Raw genomic sequence first — 6,117 nt, forward strand, 5'->3', positions numbered from 1 at the left:
TCCAGCCTAAGGGTGATAGCTGCAAAGGCAGGGATGCCCTCACAGAGGCAAGGCCAGATTATTACCTGGCAGGAATAGACATAAACTTGAGCTGCTTGGTTTGAAGGGGGCAACGAGGAAGACCCTGGAAGCTAATTTTTGTCAAAGAGCTAGAATACAAGGTGAGAGACCTGAGTCTACATGGCAGGCAAGTCTTTTGGCAAATCTGAGGTTCAAAGTGCTTTAGCCAAGAGCACACAGTTGTTCAGTGTTTAAGGCCCCACTGTTGCCTATAACAAGTTTTCCTTTTTCAGGCTAAACATCTCTGGTTACTTTAATAGAAGTTCCAGGCTTAGAGTATCCAGGATAGAGTATATCCCGGAGGCAGTACCCTGGACATTCGACAGCTCTTTTGGAATATAACACAACAGGTGAGGTCTGAGTAGGGAAGACCACTGGGGCTGCTATCCCCTTACCAATTCCTGGAAACCATGATTCTCAAGAAGAACACAACCACAACAGGGTTTTTGTTTGCCACTGGGAGCTGCTGCTTCAAGGGGAGCTTGCAGTCCACTCAAACACCCAGACGTATTTCAGATCTTTTCCTTCCTCTGGAAGGAAGGAAGTATAGAGAAGAAGGGGCCCAGAGGAAGGGTGGTCATTAGTTTAAAAGCACAAAAGCTAATGCTATCTGATCTGCTTAGAAAAAGAGAAACAGCTGATGGAACCCTCATTAGTTCTTATAAAAACAAGGATAAGAATGCCTGCCCCTACTGAGCCCCTGGTGGGGACACTGTAAGGGGGACTCCTACTTCCGCCCCCAGTCAGCTTCCATTACCTACCATGCCTTTCCCAGTGTGAGATCGCAATTGGAACACAATTCCTAGCAGTGTGGCTATGGGCAGTGGCTTCAATCCATCAATCACAATCCACAATCATTTATGAAGCACTGACTATGTGCTGAACACTGCACTGATAGATTAGCAGAGAAAAAGAAACCAACAATGCCCTCCAAGGGCTTACACTGTAATCAAGGGAGATGTACACATATAATAAATCAAACAGAGACTGGCTAAGCCTCACCTTGGCAGACATGACATAGCACTCCTCTCCCTGAGCCAGCACAAGACCCCTGTCTGGGGCTCAAGCCCCAAGATTCAAACTCTGAAGTTTGGAAAGCTTGAGGCTCTGAAGTCTTTACTGGAATCGGAGGCCCACTAGCCCCAGCACCCAGGCGTTCCCATCATCAAAACCCTTCCAGGATGCTTACCTGTAGTCCTGAAGTGCAAACAGCCCAATTCACATTCTCCTTTGTACTACTCAGTCACACACTCACAGACCTGGACTCACCCAGTACCGCACCTACTCTGTTCACACCTTCAAAGTGCTGCCTGGCTGTCAGTTTTCTCAATCACAAGCACTCAGGGGGCAGCTCACCACACCCCTATTCCACTAGCAGTGATGGTCAGTTGTCATGAAAAGAGAGATGAATCCTTCACAAGTTGGAGGGAAGGTGTGTGTGTAAGGAGAAATCAAGGGTAACTGTCCATAAGCTGCCTGGCTGCTAAACACCTCATCACAGGCTCCTGAGATGCCATGGCTACCAGTGGGAGTTGGAGACTTACCTTTGGAGCAAAATGAGGACACTGCTACTACTTACCTCACTGTTGGGAGGGAAAAGCTAGTGAAAGCAAGCAGAAACATCCCTAATAAACTCAATCACCTGCTGAGTCCGAATAAAGTAAGGAGTTTTTTCCCCATTTCTTTCTGGTACAATCTTCAATAGCCTCCGCCACAGATACCAGCAATGGACATTTATTAAACACTGACTAGGCAATGGCCCCTACTATGTGCCAGGAACTGTACAGGCCAACTGCTTTGCAAGCTTCCCATTGATGCTGACAACAATCCATGGATGCAGGTGCTGTTCTGTGACTGTACCCACTTTACAGTGGAGGAAACTGAGGCAAAATGAACTTGAATGACTTGCCCAGGGTCACAAACCAGGTAAGTCCTTGATGCCCCCCAATCAACCCGATTCACTTCCTAGCTCCCCCCAACTATGTGCCAGGCAATGAGCTAAGTGATGAGATTACAAAATTGAAAAAGGAAACCAGCTCTGCCCTTCAGCAGCTGACACTGTAACTGGGGGAGACAAGGTGTACATATGTGTAAGTTTAACAGGTACTAGCCACATCTGGCCGTGAAGAAGGTGTTCCATGTATTCTTCCCTGATCCAGCTCACAAGCCCTGTCTAGGGCTCAACCTCCAAGGGAGATGTCAAGCTACTATTACCCTGTCTTCATGAGGCAATATGGACCACTAGCTTTTTCACTGTCATTCCATGAGGACTTTCTGAGGAGGCAGAGTTCAACTGTCACTTTGGAGGCACTGTGAGCTGTAATGGCTGAGGAGAGGCAAAAAAAAAAAAAAAGGTGATTAAGAAATTACTTCCTAAGAGAACTGGGTTCAACCTTTATCTTACAAAGAAACACAAAGAGAATTCTTGAGAAAAGACTTTTAATTGGGATCCCAAAAGAGACCAATGGTGGGATTATGTGTCCAGAACGGAGAGGCCTCAAGTTGTAATGATGGTTTAAAATGACTTTGGCTATATTTCTGACAGCTGATCAACTGTCAAGAATGATTTTTGCCTTTGTTTTATTGCCTAACACACTCTCGGGCAAAAGGCAAAAAAACAACAACAAAAAACTTGGTGTTTATTTAAGCTTAGGAAATCAGCAGGTGTGAGCAAACCATAATGGAAAAAAGATCTTTCTCAAATTTGGTCAATGAGAATATGCCACAATAAGTATGGAGTAGGGATGCAGTTAAATGCGAATTGATGGGGAAGATGCTGCCATTTTGGAAATTAATTTGAGAACCTAGATAGCCCTTTGCTGCTTTCAAGTTTGCGATGAGAATAAACGAAGAAAACAAGCCAGTAACAGGAAACGATCCCCTCATGGAGTCAGTGGTGTTCTGGCAAAGGTCTAACAACCCAGCTCTCCAGGTACCGAAAAATGTACCCATGACACACTTTTAGTTTCATCTGTACTGATCAGCAGCTGACCTTAAGTTCTTCAGTCTACACAAACCAACAAAACAGCAAATCAAGCCCTGATCTGTCGTCTTTCCTGGGGGTCAACGCTCACACTGAAAGTGGGCAGCCGGGTTCCTGAGGAGGAGCCTGCAGCCTCTGTGCTCAGCACAGACGTCAAGGCCTCCTCCACCTCTACTGCACCTTCCCCCAATGCATGCCCCTCCGACACCCCCCCCCCCCCCCAACCCCAGGCCTTCCTCCTCCCTGGCCCATCTCAGGATCATAAGCTCAGTGGGATCTGGAGCCCCTCAGAACGTCCCTTCGGGCTGCTTTTCATTTCCTGAACAAGGGCCAACTCCGTCGTCCGAGCGGAGCCAGCACTGTCTCTCACTGAGGAAAGCTAAGCCTGATAAAGATAAGGCCCGAAGATCCCTGGGGCTCCAGAGCCCTCCCCCACTCTGCTTCCACACCCTCCCCTCTTGCAACACAGATCACCGCCGCCACTCCCCAGCATTTCGCCATTGCCTCACCATCCATGTTTCGGGGGCACTCCCTTGCAGCAGTCCAATGCTACCTTCTCTCTCAAGGCTACAGATTACTTTCCCACCGGGCGGCCGGGCCCTTCTCGGCTCCTTTCCGGGCCGGGGGAGCCTTTTCCTGCCACGCGGCATTCCCAGCCTAGCTCTCCGGGGGGCCCCTCATCCCTTCGGCAAGGGACAGAGGCTGACAGGCGGACAGCCTGCGACCCAAAAGTCGGTTCGAGCAGCGCTGGCGGTGCTCACGCAGCGGGCTTCCTGCTTTCTAGGCGGCGGCTGACGTCACGCAGTTCTCCAAGCCAGGAACTGGGGGGGGAGGATGGGACGGGAGGGAAGGGGGAGGGGGAGGGGAGGGGGAGTGGGGAGGGAGGAAGAGGAAGGGGGAGGGGAGGGAAGGGGAGAGGAGGGAGGGAGGGGAGTGGGAGGAAGGGGAGGAGGAGGGGAGGGAAAGGAAGGGGAGGAGGAGGGGAGGGAAAGGAAGGGAGGGGGGGGAGGGGGAGGGGGAGGGGGGAGGGGGAGGGGAAGGGCAGGGGCAGACCCGGGTGCAGGAGCCTTGGACCCTGGCCTCTGGAAGCAGCTCTAGGAGCAGGAGGCGGCTGGCCTCCCCACCCTCCCCGGGCCTCACACTCCCGCTCCACCCCCTCCCCCGCAGCAGCTCCTCAGTCCTTTCCAACTCTAAGGCAGCTACGGAAGCTCCTTTACCTGTCCAGCCACCAGTTCCTCCACCAGGCCCATGGCCTAATGGGGGAAGGACATGTCAGGAGGCCTCGGAAAGGGCGCAGGGAAACGGATGCGGAAACACCCTCGCCGGGAAACAGGATGTGCGGCGGCACAAGCAGGGCGGAACCGGAAGCGGACAGGATACGGAAATGGGGCGAACTGCACGAAAGCAGAAGTGGCGGGGGACCTGTGGGCTGGTGGCAGGACTGATTTCAGCATCCTCTGATGAGTAGTGCTTGCTGTTAACATTGGATCGTTGAAGGGGAGAAGCTTGCCCCTCCACAGAATAGGACAGGCAGGCTGCAGCAGCTCTGGAAAGGCCAGAGATTGGAAATTGAGGAAATACTCCTGAAGCCTGAGGATGGAGTCGGAAATGGTGTTCCCTGCCCTATGTTTCCGGGCACACAGCACACACACCAGTCCCCCGCTCCCCCCCTACCCCGTCCTTTCCCTTTGAATTGTCCTGCCTTCAATTTACACCTACGTTGGGCAGTTAGATGACACTGAAGTGGGCTTCCGGTCCCCGCCCCGCTTGTGGCCGCCGCACATCCTGTTTCCGGCGAGGGTGTTTCCGCATCCGTTTCCTGCGCGTGTTCCGAGGCCTCCTGACATGTCCTTCCCCCATTAGGCCATGGGCCTGGTGGAGGAACTGGTGGCTGGACAGGTAAAGAGCTTCCCGTAGCTGCCTTAGAGTTGGAAAGGTCTGAGGAGCTGCTGCGGGGGGAGGGGGCGGGAGCGGGAGTGTGAGGCCCCGGGGGAGGGTGGGGAAGGCCAGCCGCCTCCTGCTCCTAGAGCTGCTTCCAGAGGCCAGGGTCCAAGGCTCCTGCACCGGGTCTGCCCCTGCCCCTTCCCCCCTCCCCCTCCCCCCTCCCCCTCCCTCCCCCCTCCCCCTCCCCCCCTCCTCCCCCTCCCCTTCCTTTCCCTCCCCTCCTCCTCCCCCTTCCTTTCCCTCCCCTCCTCCTCCCCTTCCTCCCACTCCCCTCCCCTCCTCCTCTCCCCTTCCCTCCCCTCCCCCTTCCTCTTCCTCCCTCCCACTCCCCTCCCCTCCCCCCCCCCCCTTCCCTCCCGTCCCATCCTCCCCCCAGTTCCTGGCTTGGAGAACTGCGTGACGTCAGCCGCCGCCTAGAAAGCAGGAAGCCCGCTGCGTGAGCACCGCCAGCGCTGCTCGACCGACTTTTGGGTCGCAGGCTGTCCGCCTGTCAGCCTCTGTCCCTTGCCGAAGGGATGAGGGGCCCCCCGGAGAGCTAGGCTGGGAATGCCGCGTGGCAGGAAAAGGCTCCCCCGGCCCGGAAAGGAGCCGAGAAGGGCCCGGCCGCCCGGTGGGGAAAGTAATCTGTAGCCTTGAGAGAGAAGGTAGCATTGGACTGCTGCAAGGGAGTGCCCCCGAAACATGGATGGTGAGGCAATGGCGAAATGCTGGGGAGTGGCGGCGGTGATCTGTGTTGCAAGAGGGGGAGGGTGTGGAAGCAGAGTGGGGAGGGCTCTGGAGCCCCAGGGATCTTCGGGCCTTATCTTTATCAGGCTTAGCTTTCCTCAGTGAGAGACAGTGCTGGCTCCGCTCGGACGACGGAGTTGGCCCTTGTTCAGGAAATGAAAGCAGCCGAGGACGTTCTGAGGGCTCCAGATCCCACTGAGCTTATGATCCTGAGATGGGCCAGGGAGGAGGGAAGGCCTGGGGTTGGGGGGGGGGGGGTGTCGGAGGGCATGCATTGGGGGAAGGTGCAGTAGAGGTGGAGGAGGCCTTGACGTCTGTGCTGAGCACAGAGGCTGCAGGCTCCTCCTCAGGAACCCGGCTGCCCACTTTCAGTGTGAGCGTTGACCCCCAGGAAAGACGACAGA

General features: G+C 54.6%; 1 long non-coding RNA gene across 7 annotated transcripts in view; it reads right to left on the bottom strand.

The window, feature by feature from the left end:
• The window catches only part of LOC140515691 (uncharacterized), a 54,062-nt gene extending 49,715 nt beyond the window's left edge, over positions 1–4,347 (bottom strand). For 3 of the 7 annotated variants that reach the window (XR_011971149.1, XR_011971147.1, XR_011971142.1), the window contains exon 1: positions 3,553–3,792. This is a non-coding gene — a long non-coding RNA (uncharacterized lncRNA). Of the gene's footprint in view, positions 1–3,552; positions 3,793–4,260 lie in introns of those variants that run through there. The other 4 variants (XR_011971150.1, XR_011971148.1, XR_011971152.1 and 1 more) reach the window with 3 other exon arrangements.
• Between the last annotated feature and the right edge of the window lie 1,770 nt (positions 4,348–6,117).

This window comes from Notamacropus eugenii, chromosome X (assembly GCF_028372415.1).
Source record: "Notamacropus eugenii isolate mMacEug1 chromosome X, mMacEug1.pri_v2, whole genome shotgun sequence".
Lineage (NCBI taxonomy): Eukaryota > Metazoa > Chordata > Mammalia > Diprotodontia > Macropodidae > Notamacropus > Notamacropus eugenii.